Genomic DNA, 13,008 nt, shown 5'->3' with positions numbered 1-13,008 from the left:
CCTTAGATGGGCAGAGAGCTACAAAACTAGATACATACTGAGATTTCTTTAATAAGAATTTAAGCATTGGTAATTATTACAGATGAAATCGAAACCTCTTCCAGAACAAAGTTGACATGACCACATTCCTGGATGCTTTACAACAAAAACAATAACTAACAATTACATAGTGCTTCCACTATACGAGGGACTATGTTATGCACTTTAGATTCATTATCTAATGTAATTGTCTCAATAAGACAGTGACACCCATGCCATTGTTATCACCTTCTCCATTTTACAGACAGAGAAAATGATGCACAGGGAGATTAAGCAACTTTTCCATTGTTGACAAGTGATGAATCTAGAGTAAGGAGCCAGCACACTCCCCCGCCCTCAAAACCACTATGTTCAGACTTAATCTTGGCTGGCAGAAGTTCAAAGGGAAAAGGCAAATAAATGGTAATTGCAAGTGGTAGTGGATTGACTATTACTTCAAGATAGTGACTTTTACATTTTATTCCTAAATGTCTTACTTGAGGCTATGCTTTTACCTGTAAACTGACTCTGATCTTTTGTAATTATTCATTTATAGGAGGAACAGATTCTTCTATAAACAGATATAAAGCAAATTGGCAATAAAAAGAAACTGCATTAGGAGAGGGGCAGCGGATGGGGCGAGCTGTCATGCAGTGATGTGGTGACGAGGAATATGATAGAGTAGGAGAGACATATGCAAAACACCAGGCCTGGGTTTACCACTGGCTGTAAACGGTATATCTGTTTACTTGTTTGTGAAATGAAGATAGTTAGAAGGGTAGTAGTTGTTGTTATCAGATGGGAAAACATATCTGAAAAATATTTGGAAAGCACAAGGAAACAATTATACCCAAGATGCTACTATGACAGGAAAGGTGAATAAAGGCCTAAACGGTAAAATAAAAGGAAATACTGAGCAAACGGCACAAACCATCCTGTTGTTTTAAGGGATGTGCCTGAGCATGATGCAGTTTGTCACATGAGATCAACAGAAACTTGACCTCCTAGAGTCCAGTACTGGAAAGAAGTCTGGCTGAATCAGGATATCTCACAATCCTTCCTCTGATAATCATGCTGATTTCTCCTAATCATTTCTCCTAATCTCCTAATGATTTCTCTAACTAGGTTTTCTTAAATATGTTCTGGTCATGGCTTTTGGCTTAAAGCATTTAAACAGAATCTAAGATAGGTCAAGCTCTGGAATTCAAATACTATGTGACTTTTATGAGATCATAAAAATATATATCTTAACATTGTACCTGCAAAAGGCCATCTTGAAATGCACTTTCTTGAACGGTCTTTTGTGTATGTTATTTATTTTAAGGAAAAACATTCATGTCAAGCTATTTATATTTGAAAGAAAAAAATAGATAGAAACAATGTTTCTTAAAATAGAGAACTGAAAAATGGACCTTGGTTAGTTACAGCAGGTCCTGGTAATTTCCCAGGAAAAAAGGCATGTGTAATAGTTTAATTACCTTTTCCCTCTTATATATTCCTTCATAGACTGGTATAACCAGAAGATGCAATGCCTGATCTGATTTCAACTAAACTTACTATGTTAACCCATGTTGATTAAAACGTGACTGCAGATCTCTCGAGAAAGTTGGGATAGAAGGAACCTACTTAAACATCATCAAAGCCATCTATGAGAAGCCTTCAGCTGACATCATCCTCAACAGGGAAAAACTGAGAGCTTTCCCCCTGAGATCAGGAACACGACAGGGATGTCCACTCTCACCACTGTTGTTTAACATAGTGCTGGAAGTCCTAGCATCAGCCATCAGACAACAAAAGGAAATCAAAGGCATCAGAATTGGCAAAGAGGAAGTCAAACTTTCACTCTTCGCAGATGACATGATACTCTACATAGAAAACCCGACAGACTCCACCAGAAGCCTACTAGAACTGATCCAAGAATTCAGCCAAGTTGCAGGGTACAAAATCAACGTACAGAAATCGGTTGCATTTTTATACACCAATAATGAAGCAACAGAAAGAGAAATCAAGAAACTGATCCCATTCACAATTGCACAAAAAACCATAAAATACCTCGGAATAAACCTAACCAAGGATACAAGAGATCTGTATGATGAAAACTATAGAAAACTTATGAAGGAAATTGAAGAAGACACAAAGAAATGGAAAAACATTCCATGCTCATGGATAGGAAGAATAAATATAGTTAAGATGTCATTACTACCTAAAGCACTCTACACATTCAATGCAATTCCAATCAAAATTGCACCAGCATACTTCTCAAAACTAGAACAAACTATCCAAAAATTTGTATGGAACCACAAAAGACCCCGAATAGCCAAAGTAATACTGAAAAATAAAACCAAAACGGGAGGTATCACCATCCCAGACTTCAGCCTCTACTACAAAGCTGTCATCCTCAAGACAGTATGGTATTGGCACAAAAACAGACACATAGACCAATGGAACAGAATTGAGAACTCAGAAGTGGACCCAAAAGTATACAGCCAACTGATCTTTGACAAAGCAGGAAAGAATATCCAATGGAAAAAAGACAGCCTTTTTAACAGATGGTGTTGGGAGAACTGGACAGCAACATGCAGAAGAATGAAACTAGATCATTTTCTCACACCATGCACAAAAATCAACTCAAAATGGATAAAGGACCTGAACGTGAGACAGGAAACTATCAACACCCTAGAGGAGAAAGCAGGAAACAACCTCCTTGACCTCCACCGCAGCAACTTCTTACTTGACACATCCCCAAAAGCAAGGGAATCAAGAGCAAAAATAAACTGTTGGGACCTCATCAAGATTAAAAGCTTCTGCACAGCCAAGGAAACAACCCAGAAAATTAATAGGCAACCAACGGAATGGGAAAAGATAGTTGCAAATGACATATCAGATAAAGGGTTAATATCCAGAATCTATAAGGAACTCACCAAACTACACGCCCGAAAAACAAACAACCCAGTGAAGAAATGGGCAGAAGACATGAACAGACACTTCTCCAAAGAGGACATCCAGATGGCCAACAGACACATGAAACGATGCTCAGCATCCCTCCTCATCAGGGAAATACAAATCAAAACCACACTGAGATACCACCTCACGCCAGTCAGAGTGGCTAAAATGAGCAAATCAGAGAACTCTAGATGCTGGCGAGGATGTGGAGAAACGGGCACCCTCCTACACTGTTGGTGGGAATGTAAACTGGTACAGCCCCTCTGGAAAACAGTGTGGAGGTTCCTCAGGAAACTAACAATAGAACTCCCTTATGACCCAGCAATAGCACTGCTAGGAATTTACCCAAGGGATACAGAAATGCTGAGGCATAGGAGCACATGTACCCCAATGTTCATAGCAGCACTCTCCACAATAGCTAAAACATGGAAAGAGCCTAAGTGTCCATCAACAGATGAATGGATCAAGAAGATGTGGTTTATCTATACCATGGAATACTACATGGCAATGAGAAACAATGAAATCTGGCCATGTGTAGCAACATGGATGGACCTTGAGGGTGTTATGCTGAGCGAAATAAGTCAGGCAGAGAAGGACAAATACCATATGTTTGCACGTATAGGAGGATTAGGAGGAACTTGACGGAGGAACAAGGGGGAGAAGAAGGGCGGAAATGGTGGGGGAAAGGGAGAGAGGCAAACCATGAGAGACTCTTGAATGCTGACAAAAACTGAGGACTGATGGATGTGGGGGGGAGGGGGGGATGGGCATGGAGGAGGGCACTTTGGGGATGAGCACTGAGTGTTATGTGGAAACTAATTTGACAATAAACTATTTGTAAAAAAAAAAAAAAAAAAAAACAAAAAAAAACGTGACTGCAGATGACTTGAACGATCCAGAAGTGAATAGTGACAGAAGAGTAAGAGGTACTTCTTTGTGTATTGAAGAACAAGTGCATTTTTACCTTGTAATTTTTTCCATGACACTTTTAAAGCTTCTTTCCAACTTTATCTTACTGTTGTAATAAAAAAGAGGAAAGGACACCTCAACTTTCCCAGGATATGGGGAGAAGAGCTCTGATTTCATAAATATAATGACAAGAACCTATTACACTGTGAAACTCTCATAAAGGATGTGGTATCTGCTTCCAGTGCAGATGACCATTTGGAAACCTTATCTGAAAGGCCTGCTGGGTACATGAAAGCCACAGCCCAAATGAAAGAGATGCCAGAGGGACTACCGATCTGAAAAATAATAATTTGTTTGGCTATAAAATCAAACTAGAAGATTAGTTATTTAAGTGGATAAGACACACTGTTTATCTATAAGGACATAGCTAGATTTTTAGGTTAGCACTTAAAGGAGTAGATCAAAAGGAAGTTGGTTGAATCGTTCTGCTAGCTCAACCTTTCCTGTTGTGTTGGCCCCTTAAAGTGACAGTTCATTCTGATTTCCAGCAGATTAGAGAGTTTCCAAATTCTCAAACACAGTGATGTAAACACTTTGTCAAAAGTAGCATCCTACCTTGGCGTACTCACTACAGCCCCTTCCTACAGGATCTTGGGTATAACATGAGACTTCAGTGAGGACATTATTTTAGAAACTTGACCAGTTGGACAGTTAATTTACATGTTCACTTGATTTTTATTAAATACACATAGATGGAAATAGCGACTACATACTGGGGCTATATTACGTGCTTTTCAAAGCAACAGCTGTTGAAGGTGTTTTATATTCCTCAAAGGAGAGGATTTTACCGGGTGCTTAGAAATATTATTTAAGTGAGTATAGACTAAGTTCTAGACATTTTACATATTATAACTGGTCCGTAGCATAAGACTCTATTGACCTTGCAGACAAGCAAGAACAAACTCAAAGAATAAACATATCACCCAAGAAATGTACAGTATGTCTCTTATGGGCTGAATTGTGCCATCTCCAATTCATACATGGAAGTCTTAACCCTCAGTACCTTAGAATGTGACTGTATTTGAAGATGGAGCCTTTAAAGAGGTAATTAAGGTAAAAGAGGTCATATGGGTGGGCCTTAATCCAGTATGAATGACATCCTTCTACAAAGAGGAGATCAGGACACAGACATGTACCAAGGGAAGACCATGTGAAAAAACAGGAAGAAGATGGAGGTCTACAAGCCAGGGAGAGAGGCCTCAAACAAAAGCAATTATGCCAACACCTTGATCCCGAATTTCTTGCCTTCCTAGCTATGAGCAAATAGATTTCTGTAGTTTAATCTTACCACCCAAATCCCAGTCTGTGGTACTTTGTTATTGCAGTCCTAAAGAAACAAATATAATGGCCAAAGTTTGCATACAGAAAGATATTGTGTTCCTGGATCACATTTAAATATCTTCTTAACATGCATACTATACCACACTTATGAAATATGGTAGACAATAGAAATAGCTGTTTAGGTTATTCCAGCTGAATACAAATAATTATCTAGATTCAGAGAAAAGGTTTGAAGCTGGAATCAGTTGGATAGTAGCTTGCTTGTTTAGACTCCGCCCCACTATTTCAAATGATTTGCTTTATAAATGTGCAGGATACTCTCTACCTTGGTGCCCCACGACAAAGAATAAAATTATGATTGCCATTTTCTTACTCATTCTATTTTACAGCTACTTCTTCTAAAGTACAAATATTTCATTGCTGTTATAGCCTCAAATACAAAATACCAGGGAATATTTATAATGTTCTCAGTGCAAGCTAAATCAACTTTCTATGGCTATGGTATCTATCGAAAAAGGAGGAAGATAGTTTTAAATATGAGACTTTATATTCCAAAACTCAAGATATTTATTTCTTAAAATTTATCATAATAACCTCCAGGACACTACAAGGAGGCCTACACTGGAACACGGTGACTTTACTGTGAGAGAAGATGGTTGGATCTGTGTGCAGAAAGAGTGGTTTTGCCACAGGGTCTACAAAATATACTGTTGTGTGGTCTCCTTATTGGAAGAGAGAGAAGAATCAAGGAAATAACCAGAAACTCTCTAAGATACTGAAACTAAAAAGAAAACAAGAAACCCAAAAAACAAACAAACAGCTTTTATTTCTTAACATCTAATGGGGAGTTCTGGCATGTCATGTTGGCTTGCTCTCTATGTATTTCATGTTGTATGTATTTCTTTGCAAAACACTTAGGAAGCCCAAGGCATGCAAATAATGTCACAGGCTAATATAAAATATCCTTCATTACTCTCTTTGAAGGAAGCGGAGCAGCCTTCCACTATATCCAGCACAGGAACTGGGGCAGGAATGAGAATGCCTTGTTTTTATTTTTCCTCAGATTTCATTTGAATGTAAATAATAACATAATAAATAGGTACAACTGAAACTTGTGAAGCAAGCACCACAGATGGAAAGGATAACAAACGTGTCATGCTTTGTGCATTTTTAATTTATAATGGCATAACATAAAACATCTTCCCATCGTCATAACTCCATGTGTAATGCCACCTTATAAAATGATGTTATTGACATTATGCTTCTCTCCAGGCTTTTAGATATTTTTTGTCTGGGCATCTGAGGAGAGGTGGCCCTGTTCAGAGTCTAACAACAACACTACCACTAGCAAAACTGAATTGACTTTATTTTTTAGGATCATACATTTAAAAAAAGAATATATTTCATGGTAACCAATATATATTTCTTTAATTCCTTTCATTTTCAGAGCTTCTAACACTGCTCTTATTTCCATTCAGTCAAAGGCTTTTTGTGCTCTGCAGACACCATACACAATGGTTCATTTTATTTGACCGTCTTCTCCAAACAGATTCTGAATTTGTTTGAATTCCATGGATGATTTCATACATTACATCCTCCAAAGGGTAGAGAATCCGTAGGATTAAATTTCAACAAAGTCATTTTTGAGTCTCCTTCGTTATCAGCTCTAAATTTCAGCACCATTGCTATTTGTTCCCTCAAAGTTATATTACATTTGTAAATATCAAGCAGAAGGTCAGATCAAAACATATCTCATAATGATATCTAGGAAATAAATCTAACTAAACCCTGTAAGTGCCCATATACAGACAACATTTCCATTGTAGGCATATGCACATATATAGACATTATTTAATGTGCTGGCTTCCTCACTTGTCTGATGAGAACTGTAATCTCTCCCTTCTAATTTTGTGTGAGAATTAAGTGAAGTAATATATGTAAAAGATTTAGTACAGGCTTGTTGCAGCATTATTAGAAAATTTATTTGGGACATTATCTTCTTTGTCAGCCAGACATTGGCAAAAGATTCCAGAATCTAATATAATTTCTAGCTTTTATTATTCCCTTTACTACATTGTTGGTGTTTGTGGGACTAGGAGTGGTGTCATTTAGCAGGAAGGACCGGACTTTTTGCTAGTTTAGAAGTCTTCCATCTGGAAAGATTCCATCAGGAAAATAGAAATAAAACGTAAACAAAATTTGTAGATTAAGACGATGCCACTCTCATTCATTGAAGCCATTTTATTCCTAGACAAGATATCAGTTAAAGATAATCAAAAGGAAGAGAGTATTTTTGGCAATTATTGAGGATAAATTTTTCCACTAAATTGTTTTGCTTAATTGATTGATGGAGTAGTTAAGTAAATTTCATATTTAAGTAAGTAAATTTAAGTAAGTAAATTTCATATCACAAGAACTGCCAGAGTTCTCCAAAGGTATATAAAATCAGAGTTGGGAAATCTGTAAGTTTTATAACTGCTTGTAAAATGGTAGATGGAATAGCTAGATCTTCATGCATCAGTTTCTTTCTGAAACCACCAAAAAACACTCTCTTCTTAATTCTGTAACTATGTAACATTTTCAGTCCATAATCATGATACAGAATCTTTCATGAATCTATTATCAATAACTGGTTATTTTGTTTTTTTCTGTGAATGAGAAGTTTTAGAGACTTTTTTTCCACCTCAAAGGAGAGTCTGCCTGTCTGACTCCAGGGGCCTCCAGCTTTCAAAGATATGGAGCAGAAAATCACCCTTGTGGCCCTTTCTAACGTAACTTTCGAGAATCATCATTCATACAAAGAATTCACAACGTGGGCTGTTTTTATTACAAAGAAGCTATAAAAACTAGCTGACAAAATTGTCAAAACACTTAATAACAGGATACTTGAAAACCTACATTGTTACTATGAAGAGTGTGGTGCTTATTGTTATTTAAAAATTATTTATTTTATTTTGAAATGGGTAATGTATTCACACAATTTAAAGTTAAAAATATATACTGCAAAAGTCTCTTCCTGGTTTATCCCTAGCTAGACAGTTGCATCCCTAGAGAAAAACTATATTATCAATTTCCTATGTATCCTTTCAAAGGCATTTTCTATACTCAAGCAATATTACCCTCCACCACCATTTAAAATACAAACTGCAATATAATCTATGCACTGTTCTACATCTTGATTTTCACTTGACAATATATCATAGACATTATTCAAAATAGGGACATAGAGAGCTTCCTTGTTCTTTTCTTTTAAGCTACAGATTTAATTTTATGGATGTACAGTAATTTACTTAATCAGTTTTCAATTGTCAAATATTTTGTATAATGCTAGTGTAAGGAATCTTGTTCCTAGATCATTTATATCTAACTATAAGTATGTACCTGGGTGAACAGAACAAATTCTTAGACCTGGAGTTTCTAGATCAGAAATCATATGTATATCTAAAATATTGATAGACCTTGCCAAATTGCTCTCCTAGCTAGTGCACCAATTTATGTAACCATCACAACATTTAAGAGACTATGGTTCACTAGGAGGATATATTCATTACTGCCTGTCACTCTTCTCAGATGTCCATAGATAAATTGTGCCTTTATCTGCATAGTTGAAAAAGTACTAAATGAAGAATAAAATGAGTAAAGATATAGAGACTAAGAGTAAAAATAAACATAAAAATCTTGGTTAATGACGTGAAAAGCTTGAATATTTAAATGACAATAACTGGTAAGCAACTGATGCTTAATAAACATATAACATTAGTAACCACAAATAAGAAAATAAGCCCCAATAACAATAACTGTTTTCTGATGAAATAAGACATTAATAGAAACAAAGTCAAATAAAAGAACAACAATGAGCATTTCAAAAATAAATGAATGACTGGAATTCCACCATTTATATCAAGTTCAGCAATTAGTAATACAGAGTCAAACAAATAAAATATTGATCAGATAATTTAACATATTCATTAATTAAAATAATTTATGAGACACCTATTAGGTGTCAATGTGCTAAATGCAAGAAGTATGAGAGGAAAGACAACTCTAAGGACACAATGAGGATTGCAAGATGTTTAAGAAATGGTATAAAAACTTTTGAAGTCCTGGCAATTCTCAAGTTTTCTCCTTAATATGACTGCTAGGGTTGTGCTGTCTCTGGGGAGGAAGCTACTCTTTTAATTTTATATTTGCTTCATCAGTACAAAGAAATGCTCAATTAGTTGCTTAATAAGTACCTCTTTAATAAAGATCATGATGATAGTGATGATAGCCATGTAACCTTCCCAAGTATGAGGGTTTTCTACAGTTCTTGTTGTAGAAAGATAGGAAGATCTCATTTGCTATAGTCTAAGGTGAACTGTTAGTACTGAGACACATTTCCAAGCAGTCCAGGAGGTTCTGGTCTCTAGGAATCTCTTCTTTCTCAGCAAGCAGAACAGAGATGTACTTGGACTAACCTCACTACGCACATCTCTGGTGAGAGTGCACACAACAGTCAGCAGAGGAAGGTAGAGTGATGTATATAAGACGGTCTGGGCTTCTGCGACCCGATACTCTTCTCCTTGTTTCTCTTTCAGTCTAACACCAAACCAATCTGCGGCACTAACTCCTGGGTCTCTGCCTATGTTTCTTGATGGTACTCAGATACCTGTGTTGCTAATCTTTACTCTGGCCTACATTCAGCTTCATTTCAGATCCCACTTATTATGTTTCTAATCCTCCCTGATCATCCCGTCGCTCGTGGGCACACCCTACATAATTCAGCTCTACTGACTAGCCAGAAAGTTTCATTGGTGTCCCTCCTCCAAACAAGTTCGTTCTAATTATTATTATTTTTTTTTATCCCCAGTGTTTAACTAGTGCCTCATGCCTGGTGTGCTCCCAACATACTGGTGTTGTCTGTCCAATTTTAACCTCCTTTGATAGTAGAGACTATTTCATAGTGCAGCAATAATGCTGATAGGTCTATGTACATACACACACATGGACCGCATAATTTTGTGTTCTCTTTGTTCATTTTTATTTCTCAAAACATGTAGCCAACACTGATGGTATAAATAGGTATAAATTCATTCATTTATTGAATACTTATTGATCTCCAATTTTGTGCTGGGCAAGTTGTAGTTGTCGGGGTGAAACAATACATACTGAAAGCCTGACCTCCAAGTTTGCAGATCTTGCAGTATATAGGAAGAAAATACAATAGAACATGGAAAATGTTACTATATAACTTAGTGTAGATGGCTATGGGAACATAGAAGATGAGTATCTAGCTTCCTTTGGAATGTGATCAAGGGAGGCTTCCCAGCTGGAGTGTCACATAACAGTTTATGGGCAGCCATGTGGACAATGGTGGGGTTCAGGATGGGAAGAGGATTGGAAGAGATACATAAAAAAAAAAAACCATGAGAAGTGACAGTCATGCCAAGGATGAGGAGCACATGCATTTGTGGAACTACAAGTTGCTGGAGAGCACAGATGTATAGGTTCCATATCTCAGAGTGCTGAGGATGGAAAGGAAGGTACAGGCCAGAGCATGAGGACTTCACAATGGAAATTGGCTGGATGACAAACAAGACAGTGACATTCTAGAAAGGTGCTCTGGCAGGAGTAAGTAGGATGGATCAGAGTGAGTATATGGATGAGAGATAGCATGTCCAAGAGGCATCACGAGCAAGGAGTTTGGTTGAGGGGCTCTGCTGTGTCAAAATACTGCATATTCACCATGTAAAAAAATATTTAAAGGAAGTCAGGAAGTAAGAGAGAGACACTCAGGTGTACTCTTGATGTAATCATTATCTAGCAAAGAAAGAAGTCTAGAAAACTGATGTTTAAGCACATAGAAAGGATTAAAGTTCGGAGACCAATTATTGTATATCACATTTATCATAGGTTCAGGAAAGTCAAAATATTCTATTTTTCTAAAGTTTATAAAGACCTGCTGGTAGTTGGAAATGAGAATCCGTTTTGATTATCTGACCAGAGATAAGACTTCAATGGTGTTTCAATATCATGCACTACTTTACCGACTCTACAAAAGGGAATTACAATTAATTGGATTATGCTGGTCTCCACACGCTGATTATAAGAAAAGAAAGTATAAAAGTGTAACTATTGCTAACAGGTCATATCTATCATCAACCATGGGATTTTCCTTTTTTACTTACCAATAAGATTAATTTCTTCTTTACAATCTTTCAATTTGAAGTCGTTTTAATTATAGAGTTTAGAAAATTCAAAGGAAAAAGCAAACCTACTTTTAATGTATTATTAATATTTGACCTCATTTTTATTCATCTTTATGATGAGGGAAAAAGAAATGGATGGCTTGTTTATTGTTTAGACACTTTTTACTTACTTAAGACCCCTTTGCAAACTTTTCTCAATTTTGATTTAATTAAAAATTATTTTATACTGAATTTCTGTAAAGTGCTAAGCCCAGACCTATGTTTCTTGGATTTACAAAGATGTGGTCTCTATTACCAGGCAACTTAATGTCTAAAAAAAGACTCAAGTCTGCAAACCCCAAACATTATTACCTGGCTACGTGGAGTTTTAGGTTAAAGATACAAATTACTAGATAATATAGTTGAGCACTTCTCTGGCACTATTGTAAGTGCTTTGCATGTATTCACTCATTTGATCCTCACAACAACATATGCTATAGGTATTGTTATTAGTTCAATTTTACTGATAAGGGAATGGAGGTCCAGAGATTAAGCAACTCATCCAAGTTCACTCAGGTATTTAGCTAGAGTCCAGTCTATTGGGCTCAAAGCCTGAAACCTTAGTCACTCTGCCAGCACAGAGCATGGACTAGTTCATTCAGACTGGGGTGACCGGAAAATTCTCCAACTATGACAGTAAGGGGTTCATAGTATTTTGATAACTGAGATGAGTGAAAAAGCATGTTGTAGGTGAAGATTCTATATATGTGATCCCAGAACCTGCCATTTTGGTATCATGTAGGACATTATCAGAAATGTAAATTATTCCATTATACTACAAATCTACTGAATCAGAATATCTGGGGTGCAGCTGGCCATCTGCAGTTTAACAAGTCTTCCAGGTGATTCTGCGCATGGTAACATCTCAGAGCCACTATTCTAGCAAACAGAGATGATATGGATAAAACGTTTGATTATTGACAAGCAACCTCTTTACAGATAGATGCAAAGGTGGGTTATGAAATGTGAGAAACTGGCTTGGAAGTTGGTGGAGTGCCTTAACTGCCATGCTAAGAAATTAAATGTTTAAATGTTCTCCTTTAGACAAGAGAGAGCCACTAAAAGTCTGAATGCAGAAATCATATGATTCAGACTGTAGTTTATGGAGATAAGTCAGCTGGGAATATAATGGTGCATTTGACAAGTGAGAAGGTGAGAAGATGCAAATTGGTTATGAATGGCCCAAGGTATCACAAAGGCCAGAACCAAGAAGTTTGTAGAAATGCAAAGAAGAGGCTATGTGAGACGTTAAAATTTAGTAAAAGTAGTGGTGGCAAAAGGAAAAGAGAATGAAGTGCAACTCTTGTTTCTAGCTAAAAGGATGCTGATATGCTGAAGTACTTGTCTTATATTGAACACCTGAGAAAGAATAGCTAGGGTTTTTTATTCATCCAATTTGTTCTTGGCAAGAAGATGTCAGGTTTGGGTATGATATTGACATTTTCATGTGGCAATTTCCAGCAGATATTTGAATATTTGAATGTGTAGCTTAGTAAAGGGGGATAAAGATTGGATAGGTCGATTTGAGAATTAACAGGCAGAAATAAAAGTTGAATGATAATAACAATGA

General features: G+C 36.7%; 1 protein-coding gene across 2 annotated transcripts in view; it reads right to left on the bottom strand.

Annotated features, from left to right (window-relative positions):
• ARHGAP15 (Rho GTPase activating protein 15) overlaps positions 1-13,008 on the bottom strand; it is a 629,407-nt gene that overhangs the window by 134,912 nt on the left and 481,487 nt on the right. The gene's annotated exons all lie outside the window — the stretch shown is intronic.

The sequence above is a fragment of the Hyaena hyaena genome, unplaced genomic scaffold, assembly GCF_003009895.1.
Source record: "Hyaena hyaena isolate Hyena2069 unplaced genomic scaffold, ASM300989v1 scaffold_381, whole genome shotgun sequence".
Lineage (NCBI taxonomy): Eukaryota > Metazoa > Chordata > Mammalia > Carnivora > Hyaenidae > Hyaena > Hyaena hyaena.
This window is presented reverse-complemented; position numbering and strand designations above follow the sequence as displayed.